Source organism: Lissotriton helveticus, chromosome 3_1 (assembly GCF_964261635.1).
Source record: "Lissotriton helveticus chromosome 3_1, aLisHel1.1, whole genome shotgun sequence".
Lineage (NCBI taxonomy): Eukaryota > Metazoa > Chordata > Amphibia > Caudata > Salamandridae > Lissotriton > Lissotriton helveticus.
In genome coordinates, this window is record NC_136061.1 from 1,930,576,067 (window position 1) to 1,930,590,772 (window position 14,706).

The 14,706-nt window shown below is 45.5% G+C and overlaps 1 protein-coding gene across 1 annotated transcript in view; it reads left to right on the forward strand.

Moving 5' to 3' along the window:
• The first annotated feature begins 3,712 nt into the window (after nt 1-3,712).
• Nucleotides 3,713-14,706, forward strand: part of LOC144825220 (stereocilin-like) — a 41,006-nt gene continuing 30,012 nt past the window's right edge. The window contains exon 1 of the mRNA XM_078684068.1: nt 3,713-3,945. The gene's annotated coding sequence lies outside the window, so the exon portion shown is untranslated. The remainder of the gene's footprint in view (nt 3,946-14,706) is intronic.

Genomic DNA, 14,706 nt, shown 5'->3' on the forward strand with positions numbered 1-14,706 from the left:
CCTCACACAAGTCACCGACAGGCCAACAACTGTTGTCCCAATCGGTGTCCGTCCAGCGTCATCACTGGTATCCTGCTCCTACGGCAGGCTGGCGGTGCAATGCCCGTCGGGCAGCCCGATGGGCCGCACTTTGATGGAGATCTTTTATTCCGAGCCAGCGGGTGTATGTGTGTGAGGGGCCTAGGAAGTGCAATAGTGAGCAAGGGGGTGTGTGTGTAGAATTAAAAGAAGTCAGTCGAGTCCATTAAGAATAACTTTAATGATCAGGCTCGCTGCTTTGTTAAAATTAAGGGGTATTAAGGAGTGATAGATAATGAAACCAATCCTTATTCAACCCTTCATGTGGAAATGGTCGACATGTTTCTTGCCATAAGGGCAATTCGTCAGGACCTTAGTGCTCATATAATTGCTGGGTGTCTACTAGATTGAAAAGACCCCCATATACGACCTGAATAGTGTCGTACTGGAGTGGTTCCAGGCGGAAAACCTACTGGGAACTGAAAAAATGAAAAAACAGACATACATGATGTTAGAGTACAATGGTGACAGTTTACATCAGCAGGTGCCTGTGGCTTGAAGTGACTTGACCGTGCATGTCCCGTAAATCCAAACGCTATGTCATCGCAATTGGATGGTGCTGTGAGAGAGAGGTGATTGATAAAACCAGTGCGCGCAGTCGAACACGCTCTGTGTGTGAGTAGTCATGCTGTCACGCTTAAAGCATGCATCACAGTGCAAGGGGCGTGACTCAAGACGATGCAACTTGCTGAGTCCGGTATGAACTCAATATGCCGGACCATTAGTGGTGTAATGCCCCAACCCAGGAAGTCGGTAAGGGCGGCCCGTGTATCCTTTACAAACTTATGAAGATACATGTATGCAGACTGAATAGTTCAGCCAAACAATCCAATAAAGGGGGAAAAAAAAGAGAAAATAAACCGCAGATATAAACACAAACCATATATATACAAATCAGAACGCTCAAATCCAGTCTGTCACTCTGTCAGTAGCTCAAGGGCGGGTTTGCGTGGTGATCGCGGTCACCGCCACAAAGTCAAAAACGCACAATATAAGGACAATGCCCTAACTGACGTGTGCGCGTGAGTGCGAGCAATGTCCACAATAATGACGATGCGCTTACCCGCTAGTGTAAATCCGGGAGCCTCACGGGCTGTCCATGTGGGGCCAACAGCGAGTGAGGGGTTCCTATGGGGAAAGTAAGGCAACCCGCGGGGTTAGCAGGAGTAATAAACACCTTCATGCAGCGTCCCTCGTGAAGGGGATCCGCTGGGTGGTAGCTGGCCGGGCGTCTAACAAAGAGAGCGCGGTCTTTTGTGAGTAGATCCCCACCTTACCTCAAGCGTCGCTGAAGGCAGGCATCTCAGCACCTACCCGTCCCACGGTCGCAAGTAGCAGGGACAGCCGGCAGGGTGCCCGGGAGACTACAGTCTAGTTAAAGAGGAATCGAAATCTAGCGCGCACCCAGCGGGGGCGTGTCCCTCAGGTTGCTCCGCCCCGGCATGCAAGAGTGAACAGTGAGAAGGGGTTAGCTCGAGGCAGCAGCTAGAATGCCCTTCAATGCGGGGGCCATTTTGGAACGTATAGTCAGAGCTGACTTGTTATCTCAGTACTCATTAGGGAATGGACAATGAAGTCCAAAATCATGCCTATCTGGCGAGGGCAGTCCAGGGCACCCCCTCGTTCAGTCCCCGTTCCTCGCACTGTAATCGATGTACCCATCTTTGTTCAAGTCGGAAGAGGGCTTGTTGATTGAAGTTAGGTACACACTCTAGTACTGCCCACCTGATGTTTTCTGGGCGATGTTGATTAATTTTGCAGTGTTCATACAGTCTAGTGTGTGATTTTTGGCACCGAATGTTGCTGTTGTGCTCCATTATACGTTGTTTCACCGGACGCATGGTCATCCCAATGTATACCAGGTCGCAGGGGCAGATCAACACATAGATACACTTAGAACTATTGCAGTTAGTATGCTTGTTCATTGTCCATGTGAAGTCGCCAGGAAGTACAATGGTCTTGCCTTGGATGGTTTGGGGGCAGACAACGCAGGACCCACAGCGATAGTGTCCAGTTACTGGGGGAAGGTCCCAAAGAGTATTGGCAGTCTGGGTATTGGTCTTCCTCGGGCGAGTGTGGATCAGCGTGTCCTTCAAATTAGCCGTCCTCTTAAAAGCAAAGCGAGGACGTGGAAGTTCCAACCCCACAGAATTGAGAAGATCCCAATGTGAGGTGATCGTTTTTTTGATGAACGAGGAGTGTTTCGTGAAGGAAGTCACACAAACAATCGTGTCCTCTTGTTCTTTGGGGTGTATTTCCAGCAGGGCCTCCCTGTTGTTGTTGAGGGCTCTCTTAGTGGAGGTTTTCAAGAGATGAGTGGGATAACCCCGAGCCTGGAGTTTGGTCTGCAGGGATCGGGCTTGCTGTTTGTAATCAGTAGTCGAGCTGCAATTCCTCCGGAGGCGGAGGAATTGGCCGAAAGGTAAATTGTCCCTGAGGGATCTAGTATGGTGGCTGGTGTAAGATAATAAACTGTTTCTATCAGTATCCTTTTTGTACAGAGTGGTACTGATGGTGGTAGGTTCCAGTGATATAGAGAGGTCCAGGAACGGTATGGATTGATTGGAGATCGTGCCCGTGAATTTTAAAAAAGGGTTCTGTTGGTTTATCCACGAGCAAAAGGCCTCGCAAGTCGAGCGGTCACCCTTCCAGAACACCAGGATGTCGTCGATATACCGGCGCCAACACGTGAGATTTTGACTTTCTTGTGTTGACTCAGACCAATCAGCGCAACGTTGCACCATGTCTTTATTTAAATCTTTCAATGGGGCCGTTTGTCTTAATGTAGTAGACACCTCTGCAATAATTGGAACATCTGGGGAGGTCGGTACTGTAGACAACATACTTTCTTTCTCTCCCTCAATTAGCTCAGTCAGTGGTGCAGATACAATATTACGGGCATTCTGGCGCTCAAATATAGCAGGGAGAGTTTGTGCCCCCAACCCAGCAGTGCCTCCTTGCCTGACCACTCGCACTACAGATCCCGTTTTGCCCCTACTGTCCCCAGCTTTCTTTGCTTTTATTATTGTGGGGTTATTAATTTCGATATTATCGATATTAACAGTATTCACAACAGTCTCACCAGTCAATGTGGAGTCCTTGGGTGAGGTAGGGCTCTCAAAGCCTTCAGCTGCCACGTTTTCTCTGCTCTTCCCACTCCGCGTGGTGACTTTTGGCGTCTCAGTTAGTTTAGTCGGACCCTTCGGCGGCATTTTTCCTCGACGTGCGGGACCCCCACGACCACGAACCACCGGTAAGCTATACCAGAAGTGGAATACAGGCAGCCACTGAAGACTTTTCTTATTGTGTACTAGAAACAGCGGGCCAAACATTGGTGCACAATAATTACGGCTGAATCTTCCAAATTCATCCAAGTGCCAAGACTCCGTGCTCCAAACAAACCAACAGCCAGGCAGAACTCTGCGACCATAGGTTTTCGGGAGCTAAGGGAGCGCCCTCAAAGTGCAATATCCACAAATATCCACAGACAATGTTCGTTTCCACCTTTGCTTTAAAGATCTCACTTGCACGTTTTTTACAATTAAATCAGAGATAACAGGCTCCTTTCAGCTTTCCCCAATGTCCTGTACCGCCAGAAGGAGTTTTACAATCTGTTCCATCTAAACTCCGCCTAAAATCAACATAGGCAGCGGGGCAAACATTTCCAAACACTGCTACCGAGCCCCAGTCGTTCGACTCAGCCGCTCAACTCCGTTCACGCCCTCGCTCAGGTGTGCCGCGATACTCTGTCTCCGCTCCCTCCAGGAGTCAAGCCGCCCGAGCCGGGGAACATACGCCGTCGCTGCCTTCCTTCGCTTTCCTCTCCTTCCCGTGCGAAGCCTTCCCACAGCACCGGAGAAACATATGGTAAGGTGCCAAAGACAGCATGCATAGTGCACCCCTCCAGATAACAGAACCATTTCAGGACCTTGGAATTACCATGACAGGCTGAGGCCACAATTTACACGCCAGATTAGGTAGATAGCTTGGCCAGTTTCATATGCAGTTTGGTCACTCAGGGCAGGGATATCTGCCCTTATACAATGCATTAGGCATCCCACCCCAACATCATGACAGGTTCAAAAACAGAAAAATGAAACAAAATTCTGCAGGGAACAAAATGACAATATAAGAAACCAACCAACAATGATAGCAAAAATATAAGTAAACATGGGTAAAGTGACACAAAAAGCTCAACTGTGCCCAGTACACATACTAATTAATAATAACAACACTCCACAATCCTACTCACTTTTATTTACAACATGTGGCATGATCAGAACCTGATTGTATAGCCGGCAATGGCTGTTGTGGCTTGCCACTGTTCTCTGCCTCTCTTCCATCCACCTCTGAGATTTTCATCCCTTGCTCAGGGCACTGCCACGCATGATGTCATCCACAGTGGTGTGATAGAAGTCATTCCGCCTAGGATTGCAGCTGCAACATGTATGCTACACAGTTCGGACTCCTCCCATCATCATCAGAGCAAATTCTGCCCCACGCGGGCACCCTAAAACCTGTCACAGTATTCCCTATCTGATTGGCAAGCTACAGTAGTATTCAATTATCTAATGCAGGATTCAAGGATCTACGGCAGGATCTACAGCAGGATTCTAGGATCACACCAGTCTCACCCAGGGTGAGGCTTGTGGCTTGACTTTCCTTCCTGGGGCTCTACTCTTCACTTCATTATCTCTCCAGCTCAAGCACGACCCTGAGTTCATCTTCGCAGAGGTTTTCTGCATGTGACACTTCCTGGATATTCTTCTGCAGCTTAAATTCGAAGAATTTCCTTGCCTCCTTGGAACTCTTTAACCTCTTTCAGCACTATCTTCATAGGCCTCAGCTTAGTGATTAGCTAGGACAAGTTTGATATATTTGTTTGGATTGTAAAATTTATGTTAGATTTTTGACCGGCCCCTTTAATCAACATACTGTGGGGCTTATTTATGAGCCCTTGCGTCACTTTTGCCCCGCCGGTGCATCACTTTTAGTGACGCAGCAGCAGGGTAAAAAATGTGCCATGTTGCATCATATTTGCAAAGTGACGCATCTAGGTAGATGTGTCACTTTGTAAACCCCTTCGCCACATTATACCGGCGCCAGGTATAATGTATGCAGGTTGGGCGTTCTGACGCAAGTAAGCCTCGTAGAAATGACCCAGTGAAAGCTATGAGATTGCACTGCGTCATCTCATGGCAGGCGTAAGACTGACGCAAGCACATTTCACATGGAAATTGCCCATGTGTAATGACCAATTGCTGGAGTTGCGTCGCTTTTGTGGGCCACTCCAGCAATGCGTAATTTTTGCGCATACAGATACGTCAGAAATACTGACGTATCTGTAACTCCTTGCGACATAATGCGTCATATTGTAAATATGACGCATCATTGGCGTCGCAAGGAGGGACCAATCAAAAGTGACGCATCGCTGTTTTCTCGCAGCGATGCGTCACTTTTCATAAATGAGGCCCTAAAACTCTGCCTTACTTTCTAAGTTGTGCTATAACATCTGACTCTTGAACCTTCATGGGGTTGTGTACAAAACCTGAGAGAACTTTGTTTGCAAGCAAGTTTATTATGCATAATTAATTAAAATCATTGCATACACAAGACATATATAAAAGGATTTAAATGTAAAAACTAGCAGAATCCAAATAAAATTTTTTTTTTTACAATATAGGAGTAGGATTCAATTCTTGATTATCTTGTCCTATTTTGAAAGTACCCTCTGCCATTTATGTCACACAAAAATAAATGTGTCATTAGTGTTTTGTCTGTCCTGATCAATAACTTTGTAAATAGGCAATTTAGTAATGAATTCATTGAATCAGACAGCCCATGATGGCATGTCTACAAGTGCATATGTTCAGTTGGTTAAAAACAGATTGTAGTAGCTCTCTTCTCTCATTCTTAAGGATAGGGCAAATGCAGGCCAGGTGTATCCTGTCTTCCTTTATGTTACCACATCATCTGCAATTCCTAATTTAATGTTTTTTGATGCATTGTGGTATATGGTCAAGCGCTAGAAGACATCCAGACCAAAAGAGCATCAATTTTGCTTTACATGGATTGAAAACCCTGGTCCAAGGTATAGTTGTATTTTCAAATTGTTGGAACTGTTCAAGAGCATCCATGCATGGGATTGTTTCAACAAAGTAGTATAGTATTAAAGGAGAGAGAACTTCCTTACTCCACTGTTCAACACGTTTTTTTAAAACCACATGCATGACTGACGTATCTTTTACCTGGAGTGAATTCAAGGAGTCTTCTAGCTAGATTCTATTGGTGAAGCAGTTCTGGCCGTTCTCTACTTCTGTCCATACCAGCTGTTGAGGTATTGCTCTCTTGTGCTACGAGTTTGTGGCAGCATTTTATAAAGACCCACTATCTCACAAATTTTGCTTTGTGATGCTGAATTTTAAGCATTTTGCACGGGGATACGTTTTTTGGAAGACCAATATGTTTATAGGTTCTAGAAACAATGTTGTCCAGCACAATTGCACATCTTCCATGCATAGCTTAGCTATAGTACGCGATTGTTGGCAGTTGTTTGTGGTGACTATTTTCAGCACTGGAATAAGAGATACAAACATAGCATTCACTAAAGGAGATTTGATGGCCTCCCTGAGGGAATTCAAGGCCGAATTACCGACTTAACTCAAGATGGACATGAAGGCCTCAAAGGAGAAACTCAAAGCCTACCTGCCGGAGCGCATGTCCTCCCTCCAACAGGATGTACACTCTGTTTGATGTGGAGCACGAACAACATGACCGATGCCCGGTGGAGCTGCTCTGACAGCTATAGAGGAGATTGGTTCTGGTTCACCCCCATGGCCGTCACCTACCCAGCCGGACATTGGGCATTGTTCTCGTCTCTCCGCTGTGTCTCCTCCCTCCTGAATTATTTCCCCCAATGCTGGTCCTCCTGGCTTGTACTGCTTTCCTCACCTTTTTTTCTGTCCCCCTACCTTCTTTGTCCCACAGGACATGTGTCTTTGTCATTCCTAGTTCTTTTAACTCCTTTCGACTGAGTAACACTATTACACTTCTATTTACTCCTCTTGACAGTGTAACACTGTTTCTTGATTTCTCGTGGTCATACTTTACTCTAGATACTCTTGTTTACTATGAAACACTGTTTTTCTTTTTCTCTAGATACTCATGTTTACTGGGAAACACAGTTTTCTTTTTCCTTTGTTTTACCAAGCTCTAGTAACTGATGTAACTTGTTTCTCGCTGATCCTCATGTAAAGCGCTCTGATACCTCCGGGTCTAGCCAGCGCTATATAAAACTTTTCAAATAAATAAAGATAGGCCACAAAAGATGTTTATAAAGTTAAGAATGCTGTTATTAGGGTGCTTCCTTTAGCTCGTAGCTGCTGCATGTGGGGTAGGAAATACCCTCTAGAGTCTTATCACCTCAAGTTATTTACACTTTTCCAATCTATCTGTTGGGCACCAAGATCCACCTTTTCCTCTTTCCTTATATTTTTATCTATCACCATAACCTTTGTTTTAGTTAGGGTTACATCTTTGCTGAACATTCTGCTAGTATGTTTAAGAGTCATTGTAGGCTTACTTTTGTTTGACTGATACGAATCATGTCATCTGCATAGAGCATGATCGATAGTTGGAGTCCTCCAAGTTTGGGTGCATGAAAGTTAATAGCCTCTAAGGTGAAATGTGATCTGCTAAATAGAGATTAAAAGGTTGGAGAGCCAAAACACAACCCTGCTTCAGTCGCAGGAAGGTGTAGATTTTGCGGGAGGTAGGCAAACCATCCTCAATCTTTATCCTCACTCAAGTATTAGTATAGAGGAGTTGATTGGCCCCATCCCTTTAGGTCGGCTTTTCCCACAAATTACATCTCGGAACACTATCAAATACAGACTTAACGTCTTCAAAACTATGATTTAGAGAGGGTCAGGCCTTATGTATTTTGTCAATGATGAAGGAGAGAGCTAGGTGGCTTATGGAGGTGCCGAACCCGTGACAGAAGCCCTTTTGATTAATGGGAATTATTTCCCTGTGTTTTGCTCAAGCTGTGAATTACCAGAACCAGTGGGAGTATTTTGCTGTCTAGGAGCGCTATTTGGCAGTCATTTCAGGTGATGATCTGGCCCATTTTTTATAGATCGGGTTGATTTTGGAGCCTTTCCAAGGGTTGGGTACCTCCTCAATTTGAAGAATACGATTGAAGACCACCTTTACTTTTGCTGACCAATAATACAGGTTTGGTGTAGAGCCCTGCCAGCATAGACACTCGCCAATAAGTACGCAACACACGTAGAGTAATTTTACACATCTTTATTCCACTGCATGTAAGTCAGAACTCAACATTCTAAGCCTGCTTTCAACTCATCCTTCCAAAGCTTATGTCACAGGCCTATGGTATACAGTGGAAACCAAAAGAGTTCCAGCGTTCTTTTTTTACAAGACATTACACTTCGAAAAAGCCATTTGACTTAGGTCCTCCATCACATTTCTGTTTGCACAGCTATTCCTCTACATTGTCAGTAATCATCTCATGCGGTGGGCATATCTTTGAACCTGGTTGCACATTGAACAATAGAGAGTTTCAGGGGATAGTTTTAATTTGCGCTGAAATATGATTAACTTTCTTAGCCTTCGGAATGGAGAAGTGTGTGTCTAGAAACTCTTACCAGGTGGTTTCAGTGATATGTGCATTATTGACAATGTGACTGCCGTTGACAATATTACTTAAAATCTTCCAAACATTTTTGCAGTGGTTATCCTTACTTGTACAACTTTTGCCCAAAAATCATCCTGTTGCATATTTTCCCCCTCCATAGGCTTGTATATATTGTTCTTGTGTCTTAGATTTTTTTATTAAGTGCCTGTTGAATCAAGAGCCCTAGGTCCTCTTGGTGCACAACTGCACTTTCCACCTATTAAGTTGCGTTATATGAGTCGCAAGCCCCACTTTCAAGTGCCTTTTTTTGTTGACTTGATCATCGGGCTAATGAAGTCAACAAAGCCCAGTATTGTCAAGGAGTTCATAGACCATGGGGTATATTTACAAAAAAATGTCAGAGCGCCCAGCTGTGCAAAATTTGGCAATGTGGCGCTCTGATTTGTTTTTAAACGAAGGGAATGGGCCATATTAACAAGAATACGGTGCACCCCAGTTTTGCTCCTAGCGCTGGTGCAAAAAAAGCTGCCTAGCACCAGTGCAGGCACCCTTCTGCCATGTTACAAGGGTGCATGCGCTGCAGGAGCCATTGTTTGTGCAGAAAGGGACACCTTTCTGCACATAAACAATCAATAACAGCAATTTGCTCTTTCTATGAGTGCTGCAGACTCGTATCGCCATCCTAAGATCAGGCATTCCCTGGCATACGTTTTTAGCGCTGCCTCAGCCTTGTAAATCTGGAAAGCCCACTGCGGCACCCATTGCACACTACTTTGCCGCAGAGCACTTCGGCAGAAAGGGGCATATATACAAGCGGACAATAAGCCACATTAAGTGGCCTAGCACCACCTTGTCAAGACAGGAAATCGCAATGCATCACTGGAGCGTCCAAAAAAGTGGCGCTCCGGTGGAGAATGGGGCTTGTAAATACGCCCCCATGTTTCTTGGAGCCTTATAACTTGGAACATTTTCCAGTGGTTAAACAAGTGCGAGAGAAGTGGAACAGGTTTGGGGCATGCTGAAGCAGTTTCACAGTATTATCATGATTTAATAGATCGACATTCTGAAATGAAGAGCAGAGGATCTCCATTACTACAGATGTTGGCAGTGTTGTTACATCCTCTACTGCCTAATTGTTCATTGCCCCCGCTAGATTTCCTTTATCAGTGCAGGATTTGAAATAAAGCTGGACTTTTTGTAATTATTGGAAACAGTGAGCGGACCCCGATTTAAGGGCGACTGAATCTTATTCCTGGCTTTCCTCTGCCTTTTAGGTTCCCTTTTGGTGAGATGTGGCTGTGTGTCATCTCACCCGTTGTTACTCATTAAAGTGCTCCTAGGCGTTGTCAAATTGAAAGGAGTGTTCTCATTACACCTCTTGATGTGTTTCCTGTTGAACTTGTTGCCACATGTTCCCGGGCCTGAAAACGTTGTAACTAAAAGTGAACCTTGTTTCTTTTTGGTGACTCCCGTTGCGAGCCTTATCAGCTCTGTATAGGACATAGGAACAGGACAAGTCCCACATTTGATGACTAAAGCTGGTGTGACATTAGTATCTTGACTGTTTGCTTTAGTGCACCTGTTGCTAGAGTGATCCTTCAATTTCTTTAATCAGATTCTGTAAAATGTTACCAATCGTATGCAACCATGTAAATGAAAAACTGCATGTTATTTAAATTGTTGTAAGAACAGAGAGTAAAAGCAGTTTTATGTTCTGTTTAATGCAGTCACTTGTGAGAGACTGTACAATGCCCAAGAGAGGCTCCATTTGACAGGACGAGCTCTGTGAACACAACTCAACGCCCTCTCGTGACCTTTTCTCAGATCCATATCCCCTTGTCCCTCTTCGCTGTCAGCATCAATCGCGGTCGTGGCTCTGTCGAGGGAGATGGAGACTGGTGGGTCACATGCCATTCCTGCAGCAACAAGTGGTGATTTATGCCTTGCAGTGCCCCCATTTCTTTGTGTATGTTAGTCACCACCAGTTCCCTTTTTTTTTAAACATATTTATGGGATTTGCAATCCCCTCTAGCATTCAGAAACTTCTTACTCAGAGACATGGACCCACTTTTGTTCCAGATTGTAATCAGTTTGCAGTAGCTGATCCACATACCATGCGCTCTTGTAGTATCCATCTGGTGCTTCTCTATGCGCTAACATACATACTGGTCCATCTGGAGCTGCCTGGCTTGTGTGTAGGGTAAAGGTAAACCTAAGCCACAGGAGACATTGGCTTTCATCATCAATAAGAGACCTCATCAAGAGTACAAGGGTTGAGAAATCAGATGCACCGAACATCTTTACTGTCAATGCAACAGTGGTCCACAATTTTCAGGGACCCTCACTTTCTATATGGTGGTTGCCCTCACTGGGAATATCCATGTGGTGTGAGAGGTACTAAGTTACCCTGAAGTAGCTGGTTGCACCAAGCTCCAGATAGTTTACTTCAGCTGGATCCAGTGGCAAAGTTCAAAGCAAGGTCATGAAGTGTCCAAGAGCTGAAACCCCCCTAGGAACCTCACTCTGATCTACACCGGAGACTCCATTGAGTACCCCTCCCTGCCTGAGCCCCGATTTCTCACAGAAACCTACTACTACACCATGGGCTAGAGTAAGTCTCTCTTTGTAGGTCAGTTCTTCTGACTTGTGCCATAGACAATTCAAGCAGGGTTATTTTACCATCTGTGTGTCAGGGAAATGTAGAGGCATATTTACATGGCCCCTTGCGCCACTAGAGCGTCACTTTTTTTGACGCTCCGTTGGTGCAGTGTGCTGGCCCATATTTACAATGCTGCGCAAAGCCACCCTGCTTGGCTTTTTATCAACTTGTAAATATGCCCCCCTTTCACACATTACTCTGCGTTAAAGGGGCATTCCATTGGTATTGCTGTGGGTGTTCCCACGCAACACCCATGGATTCTGATGCATTCCCACATTTACAAGACTTTATAAACCTGGAAATGTGTCAGATTCTAACGCCTCCTCAGGGGATGCGGAAAAGTGGCGCAACAAGGAGAAATACTTTAATGTATCCGTGTTTTTTCCCTCTTTCTATGGGTGCTGCAAAATGCAGCACACATAGGAGAAAAACGCCATCAATTATTGTTTTTGTGCAGGAAGGGACACCTTCTTGCACAAAAACAATCATCTCTGCAATGCAGGCACTCTTTACCATGGTGCATGGGTGCCTGCATTGGCTTTAGGCAACCTATTGTGCGCCAGCACAGGGATGCGTTGTATTGTTGTAAATGCGATGCATCCCTATACCTTCCTAATGACGCAGCTCTGCGCAGCAAGATGGCTTTCAGCGCAACACTGAGACATTATCTTGTAAATATGCCCCATAGTCTTAAATTGCTCCAGTGATTGTTAGAGGAGGGAGGGATTCCATCAGTGAGTACAACCTAGGCCCCCCTTTGAGTTGTAGTATCATCCGGACAAGGCCGATCCAGGTCTTGACTCTTTCCCTTCTGCTTCGGTCAGAAATAGCATCTTTTTGGTGAACGAAAAAACAGCCTACAACTCCCAAGACATTGGAGGCACAACAGTACCTCTCCAGGAGCATCCCCACTGGCTGACAGCAAAACAAATAGTTTTTAGGAAGATAGTTCAGACAGGAGATTGGACCAAAAAGTACACGACACTCTTTCTTTTGTCCCACACCAGACTCTTGATGGACAGAAGTTAGTCATAAATTCTCCCATTGAGTTTCGGCCTCTGTAACCCTCAGGGTCACAGATGACACCAGAAGGTCAATAGTCACGTTAGGTCCTGCCATTGGTTGTACCCCTCTCTGAGAAGGTGGACACATCTGAGACATCTGGCCCATCCGATTAAGAATAGCTGGACCATGTGGATCACTTTATCCATCCCCCTCATATCCAAAGTTGGAGATTGCTGTCAGGTCTCCCACAAGAGAGTTAGGAAACATCATCTGTAGAGGAGGTGAAGAACAATCATGAAGGACAGAGACTTCCTGAGTTGGGTCCATGACTCACTCCCCTATCCACTACAGGGCTAGTATTTGACTTCCAGAATAAATGAGGCAGAGCCCTATAATGTTTTCTGACCGATAAGACTATTGTCTCGCAACATTGGTGGTTTCGACTCCCTCAGTTTTCATACGAGTTTGCACCCGTACCTCAATGCCTCAACTTTGTTTTTTCCCTTGTCGGTTCCCTCGGTGACCCAATGCTTCCCTTTCCAGATTCTCAGTGTCCTTCCTGTTTAACCAGTGTATTGAACTTCTGATTCGGTCTCCTTTTTGGGTATCCAGCACTATACAGCTTTACGGAGCCCTGGAGCTCTTCCCTACTTTAGCTCTTAGGCGGTGTTCCAGACTTTCTTTGGGGCAAGTGACAGTGCTGCTCTGCACTTCACCGGATAAGCTGTACTCTGGTCCCTTGCTACTGTTATACTGTATTATCCCTTCTGTCTGAGAGTGCTGTCTGCACCTTCAAGCCTGCAGATATATTTATCTCTCTCTCTCACTCCCATACCATACCTCTCTTTCTCTTTCCATTAGGTTATCTCCACTGTTCTGATTATTTACAGCAAGTGGGTTTACCTACACGGGGAGAAAGCGGGGATGACCTTGCTGTCTGACAAGAGATTAAGGGATCGTGATTCCTGTAGGTACCTGACCTCATGAGGTCAGATACTTTTCTGAATGCCTTGAAACCCAAGCTGAAGACCAGAGATGTTGCTCCAACGTTTTTGGTACTAACTACTCTCCAAATCACTGTCATGCCTGCTCACTACACGCCCACGCGCAGTCCGAGTTAGAATGCGGGGTTGGCAAAACAGGCAAGACAATGATTGGCAAGAAAGCTTCCCCGGCGTATGCGTGCGCATCAGCGCATGCGCACTGGAGTTAGTAACGTACTTAGGCCCGCCTAGCACTCCCGGAAGTGCTTCGCGATTAGCCAGAATCAGTGTTTCGTTCCGGGTCACTGGTGGGGTTCCGTCCGAGGAGCTAATGGTTGGCGTCTCGTTTGCGGCGTTTACCGCGCTACCGTGAGTACCGGCTTCTCTGTCCTCACGACTTTCTTTTGTCCTAGTGTTTCTTATGTTGGAAGACTTGGTTTAAGGAACAAGCATGTTCCTTCGCGTTCTGATTTTGTCCTTTGGAAGAGTTTGATGTACGATGTAATACGATCGTTATAGCTCTCTGTCTGTACCTTTGTTTGTGAGAGCTCAGTGCCATTGCCAATTGTTCCTGCCGCTTATTTTTGGTATCAGTTGGTGTCTTAGGAGAATTCAGTGAATCTATTGTATTATTACTCCTGCCTAGTTTTCCTTGTGATTATACAACAAGGTGCTCAGGGTTTTCAGAGTAGACTCACAGTGTTACTGGTGTGCTGGTTGCATGAGGTGCGTTCAGATATAGAAAAGCCTAATATAGAATATTCTCCAAGCCTTACAAATATTAACCGCCATTCCTTGTTTGCAGAGTACTTACTTCCTCATATCCAGTTATACCTCTATGCTTTACTTCAAGGGGGAACAGCTAAACACCTTGCATTCTCTAGGGCCACATACCAACCCTTCTTCCTTATATAACACCCGGATAGAAGGAATAGGGAGGGGACTGTACTAACGTTCTGCTTTCTCTTTAGCTACAGTTCTGGTGAGCAAGAACCAGGCCCGAGTGAAGATTGCTGGTTGCTGTGTCTTCCCCTCCTTTCCTTGTTGTGTTTCCCCCTTTTCCCCCTGGTTACCACTTGTGTGTCAGTGTTGTAACCTGACACCGGGGGGTGATAGGGGTGAAGTTGGGTACTATACTTCAAGCTCCACAGCACTCCTGAGACAACAAGGCACAAGCACGACATACACCAATACAACTCCTAACACCAGAGCGACTGCTGTATGCACCTCTGCGCCTGTGTTTCTCCCTGCAGTACATCAGCTGGGCTAGCAAACTGTTACAACCCACTACAGGACAGTCCCAGAGAACCACTAGGAGCAAGTAG